The sequence below is a fragment of the Lissotriton vulgaris genome, chromosome 10 (assembly GCF_964263255.1).
Source record: "Lissotriton vulgaris chromosome 10, aLisVul1.2, whole genome shotgun sequence".
Taxonomy (NCBI): Eukaryota; Metazoa; Chordata; class Amphibia; order Caudata; family Salamandridae; genus Lissotriton; species Lissotriton vulgaris.
In genome coordinates, this window is record NC_141698.1 from 1,004,198,547 (window position 1) to 1,004,221,788 (window position 23,242).

Here is a 23,242-nt window from a genome sequence, read left to right on the forward strand (position 1 = left end):
GATTCTCCCGCCAGGAAATCAATAGATGTCTATTGATCAGATGCGCAGGCTGCAGGAGGGGCAGGACCGATGCAGTGGGCGCCTGGTCTGCAAGCAGCCTTTCTGATTAAGTGATCTGTTGGCGGTGGCGATGTGGGACGCAGGCTGCCGGGGCGACTATCGAGATGATGCCACTGACCTTGGTAACATCACATTTGTTGCCCCTTCATGGGCTTACTCAACTGTCGATGATTGGGCAGAACGGAGAACCAATGGCAGGCACACTGGGGTCTATGAAGAAAGAGTTGCTAGGGGGGAGACTATGTGGAATGAAGAAGTGTACAGGCAGACATATCTGTGTAGGCGATTTATAAATTAAGATTTTAAAATCCACAAAGTTGTAGAATATTTATTTTTCGATAGCAAACACTGTGGAAGTGATAAGTGAGTGATTCCTGTCTATGAATTTAATTCTTCTGCTTGACAGAAGAGGAAAATGCGACTGCATGGCCCCCACCATTAGATATCCACAATGCAACAGTAGGAGTCTCTGTGGGGGGGAAGGGGGTGCAGAAGGTGGGCTTCTGTTTAGACACCATGTTTATGACGTGAGGCCGCTAGGTTTGTAACAGTTATGATTCCAACCCACTGGAAAAACTAGCCAAGATCAATTACACATGTACCAAGTGTGGAATTGGACTCACTCAACAAGCACAGATGCCCCTAGCAGTAGAGGTGGTGGTCCAGCAGTCTTGTGACAGTGATGAGGCACCACTTACAAGAATCAATAGTGGTGCCTGCCCCAGCGCCACATCACACTCAAACACCGGTCATGATAATAGGGCGGCCACCTCACTCCAATGTTTTATGTACACTGCCTCCAGTCCTGAACTTTTCACCTGTAAATCAGTTTCTCCCCATCTCAACCAATCTTTGCATCATCTGACACCTCTTTTACTATACTGATCCTGCAAAACAAGCCTTTCTAAACTCTTTCCTCTGACTCTTTCCCTCCACATCCCTGTTTACTCATCCCAAGTCTCCTCCAACTGCTGTGACCTACAAAAACAAACAAATGAAAGTCTAAATCCTTCACTCATCTATCCTTCCACTATCCTTTTCAATCAAAATAACAGACTAACATGTCCACTTCTCAAATTTCATATTTCACTATACCAACTCACCACTCATCCTTTATGGGACCCAGAGTAGCGCGCTACTTGCAGAAAATGTGCTTCAACACCTCATCAGGGGTAGTAAGCAATATATATTTGCAAACCTTTTTCCCTCTTCTATCCCTCCGCTACCTTCTCTATCCAAATAAATGAATAACATATCCACCACTCAAATTAATTTCATATTTCACTATACTAATTGAACGCTAATCCTTTATGGGTTCCAGAGTAGCGTGCTACTCGTCAAAAAATCACTTTAACACCCCATCAGGGGTAGCAAGTGCTATATAACTGCAAACCTCTTTCCCTCTTCTATCCCTCTGCTACCCTTCTCTATCCAAATACCTGAATAACATATTCAGCACTCAAATTACTTTCATATTTCACTATACTAATTTTCAACACTAATCCTTTATGTGTTCCGGGGTAGCGTGCTACCCGCCAAAAAAGTGCTTCAACACCATATATGGGGTAACAAGCGCTATAGAAATGTAAATCTTTTTCCATCTTCCATCCCTCCCCCACCCTTCTCAATCTAAATAACTGACTTTCATATCCACCACTCAAATTACTTACATATTTCACTAGACTAATTCAACTCTAATCCTTATGGGTTCCAGAGTAGCGTGCTACTCACCAAAAAAGCGCTTCAACACCCCATCAGGGTTAACAAGCGCTATATAAATACAAACATTTTTCCCTCTTCTATCCCTCCGCTATCCTTCTCACTCCAAATAACTGCTTAATATCCACCACTCAAATTACATTCATATTTCACTAGACTAATTCACCACTAATCCTTTATGATTTCCAAAGTAGCGTGCTACTCGCCAAAAAAGCGTTTTAACACCCCATCAGGGGTAACAAGCGCTATATTTAAACATAAACCTTTTTTCTCTCTTCTGTCCTTCAGCTATCCTTTTGAATCCAAATAAATGACTAACATATCCGCCACTCAAATGACTTTCATATTTCACTATACTAATTCAACACTAATCAATTATGTGTTCCGGAGTAGCGTGCTGCTCGCCGAAAAAGCGCTTTGACGCCCCGTATGGGGTAGTAAACGCTATATAAATTCAATTACAATACAGTACAATTGTTTTCTGGTGTGTTAGTCAAATTAGTACACTGAAATCAAAACTACACTTCAACACCCCGAATGCATTAGGCTATCACGAAATAGTGACAGCTTCAAAAACAGTGTCTGTAATGACCTGGAGAGAGGTAGTCACCTTAACTGTTCATGAGTGTCCTCAATGACACCCTGCTGTTAGCCACTGAGCTGCCTTGGCAGAGTTTCTCATATTTGTGTTCAAGTTTATAGCGTACATATTTAATTTAAAAAAAGATCTATACAATTATTTAATGCATCACAGTTATATAATGACAAACAGCCATTGTATAATGTGGTATAATGTTAAATATGACAGATTCCTGATAGGTATCAAGAGCACACGAACAAGTAAGTAGCCCCATGAGGGCTTAGCACAATACAGGTCTGGTGCACCCATACTCATTTCATGCCATTAATGCTGCTGGTAAAGACTGTTCCACTATCGCGAGAATACCTGCTTCCCACCCAATAATAATGTCACTTTTTACCTGTAAGTAAAGCTGAGTCAAACAGATGAGTTTTTTTCACTGGTTAGTTCCCTGCTTGAAGAAACAGCGGTGTGAACATCCATTCGTCACAATGGCAGGGTAGAGGAAATGACATCACACTCCCTGTCACCTCCAATGACATCACAATGCTGACCTCTTGCCTCACTCATCAACAGCTTCCTATTTGTTGCTGAGGGCATTGTGGAAGGGCAAGAAGTGGAAACCACAGGAAATGAACATGGCTCCTAAAGCCCTGTTTAGTGGTTGTCTTGCTGCTGCCCTCAACATCTCTGAGATCAGGGGTAGCAAGGGCAGCGTCAAGGGTACTAAAAGATAAGTAAAGGTTGGCAGTTACTACCCCTAACTACCACCATTTATGTTTACGTGTAATGGTTTCACAAGCTTTTTATGAGACTTGTGCAACAAATGGAAGCTTAACAGGATATTTACAATTGCTTCAAAAAACCTGACACAACCTACACATTTACAAATTAAAAAATATATATATATTCAGAGAGTTGTATTTTGAGGATCACTCTCCCACACCACTCTAGAGCCAATACTATGACCCAGAGCCATCAGAATTTAGGAAATAATCATGTTAGATTTCGGTTAGTAAATATTGATAAATATATATCACAGGGGTTTACTATGCACAATTTGTTCACTGTTACTTTCCATGTAGCACAGTTCTTTTTAGTTGATATTAAAAGCGAATTAAAGTGAATCCGCTTAACTTGTTTATGCAGGATTTGTGAGCGCTGCTTTCTTAAGCTGTGGGGTTTCCAGGGTCCTTCCGGTTGATATTTTGCTACTAGGCAATTCAGATAAGTCACACTGCTTATACTTTCTGACATATTGCTGGCTTGACCGCTTCTCCAGACAAATCTTTAGTAAATTGACTTAGTTATATAGGTTGAAATGAAATTGCAAATAGTGGAAACACTTGAACTGATTAAAAATCTAGATAACAACAAATACTTATTTCAGAGAAAAGCATATTGTATTTTTCCATTGGACAGAGTCACCCTCTAGTGGATTAAATGAGGGAGACGAGTTTATGGCGTTTTTGTAGCACATACAATAACTACAATGGAGCTATAAACAAGGACGGGATAACACAGTCCACACAGTGACTAAACATGTATTGACATTTTGAACTGGGCAGATGAAAAAAGATGTAAATTGTAACTGTCAGAACCCCTATCAAAGGGCCATGGGGCAAGCAGGGGTTACTGGGCCTAACCGTGGGGATTGAAGCCTTTCACTCCTGATGTCCCTGGGCCAGACCTACTATGGATTCTGAGCTCCTGGTACTTCTGCTGCACCTGACTCTCAGTATTAACGTGGTTGAGCAGTCCAAGGCTCCCTCTGGGAGGGGGTGGGAGTGGTTTGGTGTTTGAGTTGGAGGTGTGGATGCCGGGGAGTAAACAAAGGGTCATAACTCATAATGCATGCAGCAGAAATAAATCATTGTTCAGCCAAATATTCACTTTTATGAAAAAAGAGAAGAATTTTTAATTCTACAGCTATCCACACAAAGGGAACTATGATGTTCACAAAGAACTGCAAGTGCCCCTGAGGTCAGGGGTCTAGTGTTTCGTTGGGACCCCCTGGTCCCACTCCCTCCTCACTTATAGCAGTGGTGGCTATTCCCTATTCAGTATAGGAAATATTCAGAGTAAACCCCCTAGTAGTCTGAGTCTCGGGAGTCCGCTATGACGCTATTTGTAAAGTCAACAGTTCCAGCGCCGCAGGGGTAAATAGCAGCAAGTCTCCCCGCAGGCCGACTGGCCCAAAATGAGCCTCGCACACACCTCGCAGGATCAGAGCGAACAGAGTTCCTGAGCGCTCCCCTTCCACAGGTACTGGAGCGCAGCAGTCGATTCAGGTGAGTTTGCTGCACATGGTCCAAGCGAGTTGCACTCAGCCGTTGAAGAGTGCTCATACATGGTTATGCCTCCGCAGAGACCAGAAATTCTCAAAGGCTCCTCTTTGAGTGTAAGTCTCTGGTTCCTCCCGTGATTGAGTGGGGGTGGTGATACGAAGCTCCTGGTGCAAACCCTTCAGCCTGGACAGGTGCACAGGGTCCAACAGTGGCTTCAGTTTTTTTTAAGTGACTCCGACCTGGACACATGACTTGCTGGTCCTGTCGATCTCCTCTGCCATACGGGGTCACCGTATCCTCAAAGTCCACTGGCTTCAGCCCAATTGACACAGTCAAGTCCTTGGCGGCAGCCCCTCCTGGCATACGGGGTCACATCCAGGTACCACACACGGCAATGGCCCTCACCGCATGCCCGCTTGTCATGGCAGCCTCTCCTGACATTTGGGATCACCACTCCCTATTACGTACTTCCTCTAGCCTGATCAGTGTAGCGATCTACATGGCTCGATTCATGGCAGCCCTATCTCGCATACGAGGGTTGCTGAGTTCGAGCTGCACACAGGCAACAACTGAATCGATACAGTAGCCATCTCCTCAAACTTCTCAAAGGGAGTCCACTTGACAGGGCTCCCCACTAGCTCACTCCAACTCTCTCCTCCTTCTCACAGGGCACACTGGTCTTGGCAAGCAGACAGGTGCTCCAGAGCATGTGGTCTTGGATTCTCTGGGTGATGTCCCCTCACCCAGCAGCAAGACTAGTAGGCCGTGTCCCACTGTTCCGTTCAAAAGGCAGAAGAGTTACATAGCTTCCCCACCTCACACAGCTGTCTGGCTGATTGGCAGATGAAATCTTTTGGGTCTCAAGCTCCCCCTCTTATAGTCCATTTCCAGACACCAAATGTGAGTATATGAGGTTTATGTTGGGGGTCTGCTTCTTTGAAGTTCCCACTCCTTTGCTCTCTTCTTCCTCTTGAAAGCAGTCTGTCACAGCAGGAGCGACCCCAAAGCTGATAGCCCCACAACACAGACCATGGTAGTGACTAGTTTTCACACCTGGATGTTAGCCACAGTGATATGTGTATCAAAAAGTTAGTCCAGGTCCTAGCTCTACTCTTTATGATTCTCTTATCTTATCAGCCCCATCTTCTTCCTGAGATTTGCCCAAGCCCCGTCCTTGTTATCTCTCACTAAATCAGAGCATCCTTCTAAGTGTACAGGGGATGCCTGGCTCTCCCCTCTCCACTCAGCATACAGGAACACAACAACACACAAATCTGGTCTTGGTGGATTCCTCTACCTCCTCTTCATGTTTCACCAAGCAGGCCGGGCTCTTCCAAGATGGAACCCAGGGCCGTCCATTTATTGCACCATTCACAGGCAAACATATGCCCAGTGCATGTATACAACCTACACACTGCACAGCACTGTATTCTTCACTGCTCATAAGCACACATGCATCCAGCTTATCCATTCATCATGCACACACGGCAGAGCACTACATCCTCCATAGACAAACATGCACCCAGCACACGCACTCATCATGCACACACTGTTCAATACTACATTATCCCTAATTTGTATCCTTGCCAGGCAAAAATACACCCAGCGCTGCTGATACACCACTTATGTGCTGCATAGCACTACACACCAAACCGATGTAGGCCAAAGGTGAGTTACCCACATAGCTGTGGAACTTTAAAAATGAGCGAGCCTGTAGGCCTCACTCCAGTGACAGAGCTTAAAAGGACCTGTTCACTCCTACTGATCACTACACAGCATGCTGCCACCACCGCTCTCTCACCACTGTGAGGGTAGCGCTTTGAGCACCCCTCCCAGTCCAACAAGACCACAATCTCTGATACCGGCCTGTGCCATGGGGCATGTGCATGGTCTGTGTTTGTCTATGACAACAACAATCAGCTTAGGGATCCCGAATATCAGTACAGGTAGACACGCAGGACAGGTGCACACGTCCGTCACCATGAAGAGGACTTTTCTGTCCCAAAAGTAACTGACTGGGATGACAGATGTTCTTATTTCAGGTTAGCTAGCGTGCTCAAAGCACTATGTAGAATGTAACTGATGCAAGATGGACGCACTAAAATGTTTTGTTTTTTGCTAGTTTATAAGTAGATTTGTACTGATATTATACATATTTATGTATTATTTTAAATGCTGTTTTTTTAATGCCAACTGTCAATGTTATTGTTTGATTTAGTTACAATTATGTCTGAATGCCAAAAATATATTCTAGAATAAATACAATAGCAAATAAAATAGACAGTAAAACATCAATACAAGGCCTAACAGTAATCCACGCAGGAGGGGGTACACACTCACTGATGTAGGATTCACTATGATATACAGGTTCAAGAATCTATGAATTTGCTCTTTATTTACAGTCTTGTGACCTTTCTTTCACTAAAAATGATGTCTGGACATGTGCTAAGACAAATTAAGTATGTTTAAGCGATCACTCCTTTGATTTTTGTAGCTGGTTGTTTGTGCCTATGATCAATAATGTTTACGAAACAAGTGAGTTTTGTTTAATAAAAAAAGGTTATTGCCGAGTGAAGATGGGGTGGGTGATGCCACTTCCAGTGACAGTGTCTTATGTGGATATCCTGAGCATCTGGCATTCATTTAGTCCTCCAGGACAGAGACTGTACAACTGTGCTTAATTTGAACCGGTGGTTTCCTGGGCTTGTCACGGCACTTAATTATCAACACCGGCACTTAAGACACTCCTTCACATGGAGGTGTTGCTTTTTTAATTGAGAGACAAGCACACCCATAGTTGTTTATTAATTTCATATAGATTAGCAATAAATAATACCTGCCACCCAAGGCATTCTTATAGCTTTGGGGACCAGGAAAAGTCTGTATTGTCACACTTCTACTTGTGTGATGATTAGAAGTTGGTTTGGTACTGTCAGTGGTAGCGCTGAGAGACCGTGGATTCCTGACAAGGGCCCTGGATCTTACTATTTTACAAATTATTCACTGTGGTTACCCCTGGCCTTGTTTGCATCAAAGTGCATGGGTCTGCTGGACCCAGCTGAGCAGCATCACATTATGTGCAACTGACTAGATATCATGGCTATAGAGCAGACTGTAGTATGTCCATCTGACACTTAGCTTTTTGCAAATAAATAAAAAGATGTGCTTAGACTTCTCACATGCAAATTTCATTCAGCGTATTTTGCATGCAAAATAATTAAATGTTTTAGCCAAAGTGATGTCACAGCCAGGGCTGGTGGACGTGTACCGTGGCTTGCACTAATGTATGCAGTGCAAGAATCTATGTTTAATCTCGTGATCCCAGGATTCAATTCCTGTGCGTTACTCAGCCTTTCATCCACTGGAGGTTGATAACAAGAGTACCTACCTATATGCTGGGTAACTATAAAAATATACTCTCCTTTAAAGGCACCAGGAAATCGCCGGAGGGTGGATGCCTGCTCTGTAAATGTGCCTGTTAATTATTTAGACCAATTCATCGTTAATCCCGGTTGGAATTGTGGATTTACACCTTGAATCAGAATTACACATTGTGTGGAGGAGACATTACCACACCCGTCAATTTGAGTTTCACAACCCAGAACAGGTCGAAACTTGAGGCTTTACCACGTTACTGTGAAAGCTCACATATGATGTGGAAATGCTACTGTATTTGTATTTCCGTGGTACTTTTGAGATTCTAGTGCTTTAAGATTCAACATTCCCAGCCTCACATCTTAGATAAGCACAGGAACAACATTTTGCGGTAGTGCAAAACCTTCACAAATATCTGTGCATTTCCTTTTTCTGAGTTTTATATAGCGCAAACTTGACCCGAATGCCTCAGTGCGCTTTACATGAGCACTAGTTGCGGTTACACAAGGACACATTCATTCTTGTTAGGCATGAAGGGGCATATTTACAAGCCGCTTGCGCCACTTTTGCGTGACTTTTCCAATGTTAAAAGTGGCCCAAGGAGCTTGTAAATATGCCCCGAAGAGATTAAGCAGTCTGCGCAGAATCACATGATGTTGTGCGTCAGTGCCGAGACTCGAACCCGGTTTCCCAGATTTGAGATCGATCGCCCTAGCCGTTAGGCCACATCCTCTCTCTTGGTCATTTCATTCCAGATCAGCACCTCCCTCAGATCTGCTGCAGCTTAAAAAAAATATATTTTATGACACCACGCAGAAAGCAAATATGTTGGATAGTCTACTGGAGTGGGAAGAGAGGTGTGGCCCTGCGGTGTGCTGGCACCTAGGTAATGAACGGGCTAAGTGTATGCTGGGGACAGATTTAGATAGTACAGCTGCATCATTCTATTCTTGTTTTGGGTTGTGGTGGAATGAGAAATTGTGCCAGTCGAAAAATAACGATATTTCAATTAAATAACATAGTTTGTGTAGTTTGTAGCCAAAATAAAGTCATCTAAGTGAACAATAAATGACCATTTTCAGAAATGTTTTGCTCACATGGGCCATCTCCACAGGGAGCAGACAGCTACTTCGGTATATTACTGTAAAATGCTGATTGCATGCTTGGAAAAAACAGGCATTTTTGTGAAAGGTAGCGAGGAGGAAGATATGCTTTTTTTCATATTAGCTGCATTCGGAATTGTGCTGTTTTCAAAGAACAAACACGTCAAACCTATTTTCAGCCTTCTGGGAATTGCAGTCATTTCCAGCAGCAACTGCTGCGGATGACACATCTCTCAAAGCCCAGTCCTGGCGAGGGTTCGGATGCAAGATGACGTAGGTTCGGCCCTGTTTTGGTCTTGGACAAAAGGTGTGAATTTTATATTCGATTGGGTTTGGTTTAGTTATATGTGATGTATAACTCGTTTCCTTTTATTATCATCATGATGTGGGTTTGTCCTGCTCCCCCCTCACACTATCTTATTTTGGTCTGCCCCATCCACATCTGTTTTCGACATTCTGTTGACGGTGATTACCGTGGTAGGTCACAGAGGCTGGGGGGTTTCTGGCTCAGTGGTTCTTCATCTCACAATAAATTCCCTCTCCACTTCAGCTGTTCCAATCCTCTACATTTTGGCGACGAGGACGAGGGGCCAGCTGTATTCAGAGGCACATGTGAATAATAGAGTAGATGGTATACAGACATTTACAACCAAGGCAAAGCCTCCCTTCTAAATAGGTTTCCCCCGGGGTATATTTCACCACAAAACAGCGACACTTATAAAAAAAAAATTTAAAACACATTCAACTAACTCATTCGACTCAATCAACAAAAAACACCCAATAAGGACCTCCCACTTCAAGGAAACCAGCAATTCCCAAGCATGAATAATCCCCTTGAAATGCACCCTCTCCGAGGCACAGGTGCCGGTCTACGCAAAGTCCTTTCCGGCACATCTGGAACGGATCCAATCTATTGCCACTCAACAATACAGCAAAAAAACATCTCTACCTGCAGACCGCCAACAGTACCACCCATCAAGACTTGAGCACCGTATGTGTTGTAAATGGAAAGAAGACACCAAATCCGGATAAGTAGCAGGTAAGTCGTTTAATACAGCAGGCAGAGAAGTAACAGGACCGTATCCTCATCTGGCCAGGGAGTAACTGCCACAGAATGGAATGACAGAAGGTGAGGCAGAGAGAACCATGCAAGCAGTCTAGAAGGTTGGGGCCAGAGCAAGCAGGGAGAGAGCAGAAAGGGAAAAGCTATGTACAACACATCTCCCCCCTTTGGATACAAAACAAAAATGAGAGGAAGAAAGAGCAAAATATCAGTAACAAACATTATTGAACATAGTCACTCAGGTAAGCTGGAGGATGGCGGGAACGAGGACACCTTGAGGAAGAAGGAACACCAGAAGCAACATCAGAACTCCCAAGCACATCATCACACACAGATGAAGGAGCATCGCCACCACCCACCTCCTCCCGTACAGCAGGTGAGCCACACAAATCAGAATCCCGTCGAGCAGACAACATATAGCCACTGCAACCTGTCTCAGAAGAATAGGGATTTGGATCTTGGGCATTGGAGACTTTCTTCTGATATAAGGCAACCCTTCTGTAGTTCCACTTAGCACCATTTTCAAGTAGAACGAAATGAGGAAAGGCTTTCGCAACTCGGAAGGGACCACTGAACTTAGAGAGGCCCTTAGAGCAGCGACCTGGCTTAACCTTGACTAAATCACCAGTGGATATGGGAAGAGGGGAAGCATTTGAAGGAGGGGAAAGCTTACTATCAGCTTTCAACCAGGAAGGAGTTAGCCTGGACACAGGGGAACGCCCACGCATCAGTTCAAAAGGGGATTTTTCAGATTGCCCATGGGGTGTTGAGCGGTAAGCCCAAACCAGCTCTTGCACATGCTCGTCAGAAAAACACCCGCTAGCAACTGACATTTGTATCACACCCTTGACCAGACGATTGATCCTTTCACACAGACCATTGCTTTCGGGATTATAAAGACAGGTGCGGTGATGAGATATACCACATTCACGTAAGAAACAGGCCATTTTGTTAGAGGTGAGTTGGGTGCCGTTATCCGTAATTAGAACTGAAGGGTAACCCTCATTCACAAAAACAGATTTGAGAAAACGAATAGTGGAGTCAGTTGTGATCTCCTTCATGAAACGTACAGTCAACCACTTTGAAAAGCAGTCAACAATGACAACGGCAAAACGTTGATTTAATGGTAGTTCACACATCGGGCCAATGAAATCCAAGCATATTGTATGCCAAGGCAAGCTTTTAAAGGAAATGTTGCCAACAGATTGGGAACCAATAACCTTGAGACGCTTCTCCCCTTCCATGCACAAGGAGCATTTGACCACACAATCTACAGCATCGCTGTCGATTGAGGGCCACCAAAAGTTTTCCTTTACACGCCGCTGAGTAAGAGTTTGGCCCAAATGGCCCTCATGAGCTAAACTGAGGATCTTACCCCTCAAAGAGCTTGGAGGAACATAGCGATCACCCCTCATGAGTACATTTTTCCCGAACACAGACAACTCATTAACAACTTTAAGAAAGGGTCTGACAGCTGGTTCTAAGGTACTTTCTCTTCTTGCCCCCTTGAGAACAAGATTGACAACAGCTTTCAAAACATGATCGTCATCCATACCCTTGGACCATTCCTCAGCTGAAAAGGAACTCTCACACAACGACACGACATCATGTAAGGAAGCAACAGCTTTATCATCACACTGTTCACCCAAGTAACCCCCAGGTTTGGGAGAAGAAACCGGGAGGCGCGACAAACAGTCGGCTTGCACATTCCTCCAACCGTGAACAAATTCGACCTCAAACTGGTAATCCTGAAGACGAGAAGCCAACCTGGCCAATCTAGGGGAGCCCTTGCCTGTACCACCAGGTGCTAAAACATTTACAAGGGGTTTGTGATCCGTGCGAAGAACAAACCGAGAACCCCACAGATATGTTCTAAAGTAGTTAACCCCCCACGCAGCCGCAAGAGCTTCCCGCTCGATAACAGAATAGTTGACCTCAGAGGATGACAGAGGTTTCGAGGCAAAAGCGATAGTTTTTTCGCCACACTCATGTTTCTGAAGAAGAACAGCTCCAAGGCCAACACCACTTGCGTCAACCATCAGAATGGAAGGTCGTCTAATGTCAAAAGGAGTGAGAACACCTGAGGACTTAAGTTCAGATTTGATACAGTTAAAGCAAGACTCTTGCTCACTCGTCCAAGAAAACTTGACTCCTTTCTTTAATAAAACTCTTAAAGGAGCAGTCTTCGAGGAGAAATCTTTGACAAACTTTGAATAAAACTCAATTAGCCCCATGAAGGACCTGAGTTGTTCTTTATCTACAGGAGGAGGTGCCAGCTCAATAGCCTCTAAAAGATTTTTCTTAGGTCTTACACCCTCAGCAGAAAGACAGAAACCCAGATATTCAACCTCCTCAACCAAAAACGCACATTTTTCTCGGCGCAACGTGAGACCAGCATCTACGATTCTCCCTAAAGCACTGCGTAAAACATCATTGTGCTCCTCCAACGTATTGCCAAAGATGAGAATGTCATCTTGGAAGAAGATAATTTTATCTAGCCCTTTGAACACTTCAGAAACCATGCGCTGGAAAACACTGGCAGCGGAGATTAGGCCAAAAGGTAAGCGAGTAAACTGGAAAGTTCCCTCGCCCGTGATAAAAGCTGTAAGATGTTTGGAGCTATCATCCAGGCGAATCTGGTGATAGGCGTGCTTAAGGTCTAGTTTGCTGAAAAACCTAGCTCCTTTAAGGGTGGACACTAATTCGCCTATATTGGGTAAAGGGAAAACATCGGCCACCACACATTTATTCAAAGAGCGTAGGTCAACACAGAAACGGATCTTGTTATCAGGTTTCTGCGAGATAACAACGGGAGAAACCCATGGGGAGGCTTCAATCGGTTCGATGATACCTCCCTGTAACATCTCATCAAGAACAGCCTTAACCTCAGCCCGCAAGGCAAAAGGAACACGCCGCGCTTTGTGCTGTACAGGGATGCTGCCCTCCTTTAGGAGTATCCTGTGTGTGTACCCTTGTAACTCACCCAATTCCTCACGAAAAACTTGACTGTGACTGGCAAGTATGTCATCAATGTAACAATCATCCACAACAAGAACGGGTTCAACAGCTCTGGGATTGACAATAATGTGTAGGTCGTACTGATGAGAACGACCCAGTATTGCGGGACCATCCACAGACACATAAATCTTGCCCTGGGTTGACCTGTTCTTAAAAACAATCATGGCATTGAAATAACCAAGGAGGTTGATTTTTTCACCCTGGTATCCGGATGGAAAGATATCACTGTCTTCCAAATCCTTGTTACCCCAAACCTCATGCAACATAGACGAGGGAATGATAGTCCACTTGGACCCAGTGTCAACCATCAAATCAACCTTTTTCCCATCAATCACAAACTTTGCTTTAATAATACGCTCTCTCTTCTCATCGCATGCACACACCGAATCATACAAAACCAATATTTTGTTGACATCACGCTTCAACTCATTGTAGTCACATACCACAGTAACCCTCTGATTGGTTCTATTCTTGCAAACCTTTGCGAAATGGCCTATTTTACCACATTTTAAACATTCTTTGTTATTAGCGAAACAAAACTTTGCATCGGAAGAATGAGAGTAACTTCCACATCTAGAGCACATTTTAGATACAAATTTGTTACCAGGTTGTGACTGTGGTCTACTGAACGACTGTTGAGGCATATTTTTCTTTTGTAACACATAACCTTTCTTTCTAACAATCGCAACAGCGGCAGCTTCATCATCACTAATATCACTATTCACTAATTTATGGGAAACTTCAGCAACTTTGGTGTCAGAACCACATTTTGATAACTCCTTAATACATTTTTCGCTTTCCTCAACCACTTTGGCCAGTTCGATTGCTACTTTGAGAGTGGGGTTCTTAGCAGCCCACAAGCGCTCCTGGATTTTCCTATTGTTGACCTGTACAACCAATTGGTCTCTGATATGCTCATCAGCCATTTGGCCAAAGTTGCATTTGACTGATAACTCACGAAGGCGAGCAACAAATTCATCGATACTTTCGCCCTCAAGTTGCTTGTTCTTGTAAAACCTATACCGTTGAAGAATTAGGTTTTCCTCCCTTCCAAATCTGTTCTCCAATCTGGCAATTGCTTCTTCAAATTCATCCAAAGGCTGTGACGTGGCAGAGAGAACCTGAGGTAAATATTTGAAAAGTCTTTGTCCCTCTTTACCTAATGTGGTCATCAGAATAGCTTTCTTACGTTTGGCAGAGAAACCCTCCCCATCCAAGGCTTCAATGTAGTCATTGAACATAATAACCCAGTCCTCCCAAGGTGTAGAAGGATTGCCAGGTTCACTGAGGAACTGAGGAGGAAGAGCAATATTTATGGATTGCGCCATTATAATGAATATTGACCACGAGATACTCAACTCTCAATATAAACGGTAAAAACGATGTCTCAGAGTAATTGCAAATCATGTGCAAACATCCGTTTTTTTTTTTTTTTTTTTTTGAGATAGAAGCCTTTGTCCAATTAAAAGCGCTACACTTCCAGGCGTTGAAAGTATTAAATAACGTGCTTACTTGAGTGGTAGGACTGTTGTGTGCCAACGATCTTAAGTGAGATCGCGTAATCCTTTAGTGAAGAATTGCTCACATCGGACTGAAGCACTGTTCGCATCGGACTGCGGATGTAAACAAAGATGGCCGCCAGCGTATGTCGTCACGAAGGTCACGTCAATGACCTTACGCAGACAACGCGAGACGTCCGAAAGTACAGTGCGAGCAGGTATGCGATGCGGTAATGCGCTGTCCAGGCACGAGGCACCACTCGCGGTAGCAGTAATTCAGTTGCTATGGCTACGCAGGACGCAAGTAAGACGTTGAGTTCGGTTGCTACGCACCTCAGGCTTGGTTGTCAGGTGACGTCGTCGGCAGCAACCACCGAGGCAAAAACGCCGAAAAAGGAAGCAAAGTCCGGAAAACCTCGATATCCAACAGCTGCAGGAGAAGGAGTCGTCGAGAGTTCAAAGCGCTGACACTCGTGGGTTCGTCAAGGAACGGATCACTGTTTTGATTGTCTTCTCGTAGGCTGTAGCAGCATTTGGCCAGATGCTCCCGTCCAGAAGTCGCCAAAATGTTGTAAATGGAAAGAAGACACCAAATCCGGATAAGTAGCAGGTAAGTCGTTTAATACAGCAGGCAGAGAAGTAACAGGACCGTATCCTCATCTGGCCAGGGAGTAACTGCCACAGAATGGAATGACAGAAGGTGAGGCAGAGAGAACCATGCAAGCAGTCTAGAAGGTTGGGGCCAGAGCAAGCAGGGAGAGAGCAGAAAGGGAAAAGCTATGTACAACAATGCCAAGCAAATCACTATAAAGGCAGACAATATTGAAACTCAAACATCAAAAACATCTCCACCGGGTCTAGCGATTTGATAAGATTGGTAATGGGCATTCATTTACAATGGCTGCTTCTCCACTTTGATTGATGTCAAATGAAAAATGCTGTAAAGTGTATTAGCACAACCTACAGTAAAGGACCCGTTACTGTATGACATTGTGTTGTGCCAGGCTTCCAATGACTGCAGCAAGATAGCAGAGGACAAGGTTACAGGCCAAGTCCTTTGTGATGTCACAAAACTTTATGGCAAAACACAAAAGATGATGGACGGAATGTTGCACAATGGCAAAACATTCACACCAGTCACAGATCTGGGTTTAATCCATCGTCCAACTTTATGGCAGTGCACCAGGCAGTTTATCCTATAGCACACAGGACACACATACCAAGATACACAAACACTCATTGCGCACTGTATTTTGTGAACATAATCAGTTATTATTCACACTTCAGTGCACACACAAAGTGTGAGAGAGCCCACACCTCCCCAATTCTCCCAACCTCTTAATTCCCATGATGCTGGGAATGTTAGCAAGTTGTTGAACATTTTTCAGTAAAGAGCATTAACAAGGAGAAAGGCAAGGACAATTATGTAGCAGCATTTGATGTCAGCGGTTATATGAACAAACACAACATTGTGAACTTGAGTGAGAAGAATATATACCTCCGCTCGAGTTCTGATGTAAGAAGTTCACTGATGCTTTATATTATTAGCTGTAATATCAGAACAACAAGCAGTCAATCTACTGCAACACACCGAAGCCGTAAAATACCTGTATAAATAAGTGTGTCTACTCTACACCAGATATCGGCATATTACCGGGTTACTACAACCAGTTTAGAAAGTGGCTAGTATGAATCTGCTTAAAATATGTTTTAGCAACAATGGTCAAGCTGAAAATTGTGGTGTATTTTCACAGGGACTTTTCTGCATTTATTCTGCATGTCTGCAAGCATGGCAGCTCTGTCATGAGAAATAATAAGTTCCTAAGTATTTTTAAAAAAAAGAGTTGGGAAGTGTGTTTGTGACATCCGTACTGTAAAGAAGCAAGTCCACCCAGATGTGTGTAATAATATCTCCTTGGAGGTTTGTAACTGAGTAAAAGACCTTAGCTAATGATGGCCTTGTTCCTCTGTATGGCCATTGAGCTACACTGTCCTTAACAATAAATATACAGACCCCCCAGGATATAGCGGCATGGATTAGCAAATTTAGCGGCACAAAAATTGAAATTTAGCGGCACAAATATGGAAATTTAGCGGCAATTTTGCGGCATTTTATTTGGCCATTTTTCCTACACCAAACACAGATATCTTAGTTTTTTTAGTTATTTAACAACATGAAGCTGTGTATGTATACTAATGTAAGCATTCCTCCATAGAAACACTCTTGATTGTAGGTTTAAGTAATTCACATGCGTAAAGATAACAGCCCACTTGTGAACCTGTGGCTATGTTTAATTTGCTTGCCGCCTCTTTTGATTTAAATTTAGGCCACATGATGACATCACTCTGCACACCTGTTATGTCTTGGCAGCCAAAAGAATGGAACCGGAGGCCACCAAGCCCCATACAGCAGAAGGGGAACGCGTGTTGCATGCAAGCCCCCAGTGAGTGTCTGATGCCACTGCAAGCAAGGAAATTGTGCCACTCACCCCCAGTGGTGAACAGACACCACCACATGCCAAAACAAGCATTTGCAAAGCAATTGGTCTCACATTATTAAAGTTTGAGCTATTGGCATTGTTAAATAATGCCACACCAATAACTAAAACTTTAATAATGTGAGACCTATTGCATTGCAAATGCTTGTTTTATTTACAAGTGTTTTTACGCAGCACTCTTCATTAACTGTTCTGTGGCGGGAAAGAAAGAAGTGGTGCAGTGGTCATTGGCCAGAACAACCTACTTCAGAAGGAGGAACAGAGCCTTTGAGTCTCAACTGTTGCCTCAACAACATCCTGTTCTGAGCAAATCACATCATCAAGTCTTATTGGTAAGGTCACTGCAAAACAGGTTTTCATCCAAGTGCTTTCCCCTAGCTGTGTGTACTACCAAGAACAAAGATGCTTGTAACAAACGCCGTCTGCGGACTCGTTTATATTGTAGAAGCCCACGTGTTTCATTTAGTCCACACTCCCGGTGAAGGCTGGGCTTTATGGCCGGGGCATTTCACTTGTGAGAGGAGCTGTGGAGAACTGCAGCTCTGAAGCGCTTCGAGAGCACGCAGGGGCTTCTCGGAGTCTGTCGCACCAGTGAGGCACAAATCTGGTCAGCTAAAGATGTTCGTTGGGTGCAAGGGATACCAGGCGCTCAGCAGACCCATCCAAAAAGCAATAGATTTGTTATAATGCATCCCTCGAGTGTTGCGATCTGGAAGAGCAAGCATTTTTTCCTAAGTGGACTTGGTTTTGATAATAAAGTGCACAACGACAAAGAAAGCAGAGTGGTGGTAAGGGGGCAAACAGCACATACTGGGGAGAAGTAAAGATGAGGGACTACAAAGACGAATAAAAACAGGAATGGATACAGCAGTTTACTTGCGTGGAGCTACAAAAATGTTGCCGATTTCAGGAAGTATAAATACACGCAGTAAACAAAGGCATTGACAATTCAAAATGTAAAAGAAAAAAGCTCTAGTCGAATGTGTATTTTGTGCTGAATGCACATTCAAGATTTACTGTATAAACAACTCCCGATAACACGATGAACTAATGAAAGCTTCACTGACATGACAGCTATTTAAAAGAAAACCATGGAACACGTCGCACACAGCCCTTAAGAAAACACAACCGTTACGGCTGCAACTCCGGCGCTCCAATGCTGACGGCGGCGGAAAGGATTATGAGCAAATTGCCTCTTCAATGCCGAATAACAGACAGATCTTGGACAGGAGGAAGCAGGTATTGGACGGCGGCACATAGTGACGTGTGCGCGCTCAGCCTATTATCGGGCATTGTTTGTTTTGCAGTCACTTTGGCAAATATCGCGGCGAGAATTACAAATATCGCGGCCATCGCCCTATTCAGCCGATTTCGCGATTTTTTCGTGAATCGCGAAATCGCGAAATGCTGGAGGGTATGAATATACTTAGACGTAGGCATGGCTGTAAAATTCTGCTCCGTTCGCAGAGTTTTTCCCACTCCACGCTCTGTGTAGTGCGCAAAGTTCCGAAAAACTCTGCGGAGTGGAATTTTTACCTCACTCGCCACATTGGCGAGCGCAAGCAAGGAAAATCTTACTCCAGACCATCTACCGGCGAGATTTCTCAACACAGGAGGTCATAAATGGTTGCTACAGCTTGCGTTGAGAAACCTTACGTTCGCGTTGAGGAAGCTGCTGGTTTTTATATGCAAAAAGAACATTTGATGGACAGAATGCAGAACAATGTCATACATTCACCCCAGTACAGAGATCTGGGCCTAAATCAATTTTTTTGCTCATCATGCCATTCCAGTTTGAACCAAGCCATATGTAAATCAGTCTTAACCCTGTGCCTCATGGGAACAGTCCAGCCCGAACTGACAGGCCAGGTCCTCCCTGGACTGGAAATAAGCATCCTAGGACTAGTTTCACCCCTCATCAGCCAGGATAGATTGACTCCAGTGGGATGGAGAGCCAGGGACCCACATCTGAGCATCCCCGTCCCACTAGGGGTGATGGACGGAATGCTGAACCATGTCATACATTCACCCCAGTACAAAGATCTGGGTCTAAATCCATCGTTTTTTTTAATCACCATGCCATTCCAGTTTGAACCAAGCCATATGCAAATCAGTCTTGACCCTGTGCCTCATGGAAACAGTCTAGTCCGAACTGCCAGGCCAGATCCTCCATGGACTGGAAACAACCATCTTAGGACTGGTTTCGGGGTTTCATCCCTCATCAGCGAGGATAGCTTGACTCCAGTGGCATGGAGAGCACGGGACCCACGACTGGGCATACCCGTCCCACTCGGGGTGACAAATGCAAAAAGAACAATTGATGGACAGAATGCAGAACAATGTCATACATTCACCCTAGTACAGAGATCTGGGCCTAAATTCATTGATTTTTTGCTCACCATGCCATTCCAGTTTGAACCAAACAATATGCAAATCAGTCTTGACCCTGTGTCTCATGGGAACAGTCCAGCCTGAACTGCTAGGTCAGGTCCTCCCTGGACTGGAAAGAAGCATCCTAGGACTGGTTTTGGGGTTTCACCCCTCATCAGCCAGGATAGTATGTAGCATGTAGAGCACAGGACCCACATCTGGGCATACCCGCCCCACTCGAGGTGACAAATGTAAAAATATTTTTTTGCATATGTCGCTCTAAATGGGAAGGGTATGCCCACACGTGGATCATTTGCTCACTACACCACTGGATTAAAGCTAGCCTGGATGATAAAGGGTGATACCCTGAAACAGGTCCCAGGATGCTTGTTTCCGGTCCAGGGAGGATCTGGCTTGGCAGTTCGGGCTGGACTGTTCCCACAAGGACAAGGGTCAAGACTGATTTGCATATGGCTGGGTCGAAACTGGGGTGGGGTGGGGTGGTGAGCAAAAGAATGATGGATTTAGCCCAGATCCTTGTGACTGGGGGTGAATGTTTGCATTGTCCAGCATTCCGTCCATCATTTGTTTCTTTTGCTGTTTTTTTTACAGTGCAGAACAAACATCCGGTGCTAAAAACCAGCATGAACTGCACAATGTAACGCACTCCGCCGCTTGCAGAGCTCTGCGTAGCGTTCCACAAAATCCACCCAGGCCTGCTTATAAGCTCATACGGATACATCAAGAAACATGATATATAAGGTAAACTAAGGAATACTTTATCCCATACACAACTGCAATATACAAGACTCAATGGAATAAAGTATTAGTCAGCATCAAAAATATGCCAAAAGCAAATCCAAGTATGCAATTATCAAAACATTCAAGCTGCCTCGTCCATATCCCACTCTAAAACTGACCATGCTCCCCGTCTGCCTTCAAGGTTTCCATGGCCTGACACTCACATTTGGGCCCATCCAGTAATTCACAAATGGATCTTCCTACAATTTGTTTTATTTTATTCGTATATGGCAACAATTCTGGACACTACCAGCTTCAAAGTGCTAACAACAACTATTCCCAAACAGACCAGTCTAACTCAATAATAAGCCAACATCTATAAAACTCGTATCCAAAGATTTCAATACACACCACACATACAGATGTAAACACACACCACCATGCACAAACACACAATCAATCAATCAATCAATCAATCACGGGATTTGTAAAGCGTGCTACTCGCCCTTAGGGTCTCAAGGCGCTGGAGGGGGGGGAATCCGCTATTGCTCGAAGAGCCAGGTCTTGAGCTGTTTCCTGAAGGCGAGATGGTTCTGGGTCAGTCGTAGGTGGGTGGGGAGGGAGTTTCATGTCTTGGGCGTCAGGTAGGAGAAGGATCTTCCTCCGGCGGTCGTCTTGCGGATGCGTGGGACGGAGGCGAGGGCGTGGCTGGCGGAGCGGAGCTGGCGGGTGGGCGTGTAGAATGTGAGGTGGTTGTTGAGGTATGTGGGTCCCATGTCGTGGAGAGCCTTGTGTGCATGGGTGAGGAGTCTGAACGTGATCCTCTTGCTGATGGGGAGCCAGTGCAGGTCTCTCAGCTGGGGAGTGATGTGGCTGAAGCGGGGGGTGTCCAGGATGAGTCGTGCTGAGGCGTTCTGTATGCGCTGGAGTTTTTTCTGTAGTTTGGCTGTGATTCCAGCGTATAGGGTGTTTCCGTAGTCCAGTCGGCTGGTGACGAGGGCCTGGGGGATTTTTGGAAACCAGAGCAGTAGTGAACAACAATTTACAAGCCAAAACCCAGGGGGAACATACAAAAATTCAATGAATTATTGTGACATGTAACCATTATTGATAGAGACCAAACATGTTATTTGTAAACAGATTAGTGTTTATAATTTATTTATATTATCGTCTTCCTTTTTTTGGGTAACTTCTTTTTATAAAAATATGTTCAATAAAATGATCGATAACATACATTGTATAATAAATAAGGTGTAAAGACAAGTCAAAAACAAGAGAAAAAAGAAAAGGAAACCACAAATGACTTAGTTGTTGCGATGGGCTAGTGGAGTTAGCAAAGCGGTGGATGGAAACTCTACGCGCGTTTTGGCTATTGCCTTCTTCAGGAGTCCGTCATTTGCAACAGGACAAAAAAACACAACAATAATGATTTGTTCGCAAGCTGTATATGATTATTTCACAAATTTATTCAAGGATTCTCCATCGAGAGAACAGTGCACTAGAGCTTTTTTTTAAAATATAGAATAAGCAATTATCTAGTTGTCTATATATGACGTTTGAGCGATGTCAGTTTCTAGCGTAAACTATTTACGTCGTCGGTGTATTCCTTTGTGGTGGCTGGGAGGGGATGGTTAGAGCCTTAATGATTGGCAGCTATTTTAAAACGGTATAATACATTTCTTTAGAGTTCTGACAGGATACAACGGTGATCCGATAGAAGGTGGACCCACTGTATCCATACGATGTAGGATCCCTCGTTATCCCTGTGCTATGTCGATCTTGTGCCGTCCATAAATAGTGGAAAACTGATGACGATGACGGACCTCTTTAGGTTCCGATTGTTGTAACTCTAAATGGGGTTCTGGAGTATGAAAGCCGCTTTCATCCATTCCGCGACGTCTTTCATTCCTTCCCAGGGGTTGGCTCTGGCGGTGGCGGGGTCGTTGGTGAGTGAGAGGATCAGCTGGGTGTCGTCGGCGTAGGAGATGATATTCAAGTTGTGTCGGCGTGCGGTGGCTGCGAGGGGGCTCATGTAGACGTTGAAGAGGGTGGGGCTGAGCGGGGATCCTTGCGGGACGCCACAGATGACTTTGGTGGCTGCTGATCGGATCGGTGGGAGGCGGACTCTCTGGGTTCTACCGGCGAGGAACGAGACAATCCACTCCAAGGCCTTCCCTTGGACTCCGATGTTGCTGAGGCGCTGTATCAGAGTGCGGTGGCATACGGTGTCGAAGGCTGCCGACAGGTCCAGGAGGATGAGGGCCACTGTTTCCCCGTTGTCGAGCAGGGACCTGATGTCGTCGATGGCTGCGATGAGGGCGGTCTCGGTGCTGTGGTTCGCTCGGAAGCCAGATTGCGAGGGCTCGAGGGATCCGCTAGTCTCGAAGAATTTCTGTTGGCGGTCTTCTCGATCTTTTTGGCTGGAAAGGGGAGGAGTGAGATGGGGCGGAAGTTTTTGAGGTCTGTGGGGTCCGCGGTGGGTTACTTCAGGAGGGCTCTGAGCTTGGCGTGTTTCCAGCGCTCTGGGAAGTTGGCAGAGGCGAAGGAGCTGTTAATGATGTCCCGGAGTTGGGGTGAGATGATGGAGTCGGCTTTGTTGAAGATGTGGTGTGGAGAGGGGTTGGTGGGGGAGCCGGAGTGGATGGTGTTCATCGTGCGGGTGGTGTCTTCGGTGCTGACCATCGTCCAGGTGTGGAGGGCGGTGGTGGGGGGCGCTAGCTTGGTGGTAGGGTGAGTGGTCTGTGCGCCAAAGCTGTTGTGTATGTCGGCGATCTGGCAGTTGAAGAACGAGGCGAGTGAGTCGCAGAGGTCCTGCGAGGGAGTGATGTCGTCTTTGCAGGCGCTGGGGCTGGAGAACTCATTGACGATGTTGAAGAGTTCCTTGCTGTTGTGGGAGTTGTTGTCCAGTCGTTCTTTGAATGTGGTCCT

At 44.8% G+C, this 23,242-nt stretch overlaps 1 protein-coding gene across 11 annotated transcripts in view; it reads right to left on the reverse strand.

The window, feature by feature from the left end:
- LOC147689140 (diacylglycerol kinase delta-like) overlaps window positions 1-23,242 on the reverse strand; it is a 676,657-nt gene that overhangs the window by 131,390 nt on the left and 522,025 nt on the right. The gene's annotated exons all lie outside the window — the stretch shown is intronic.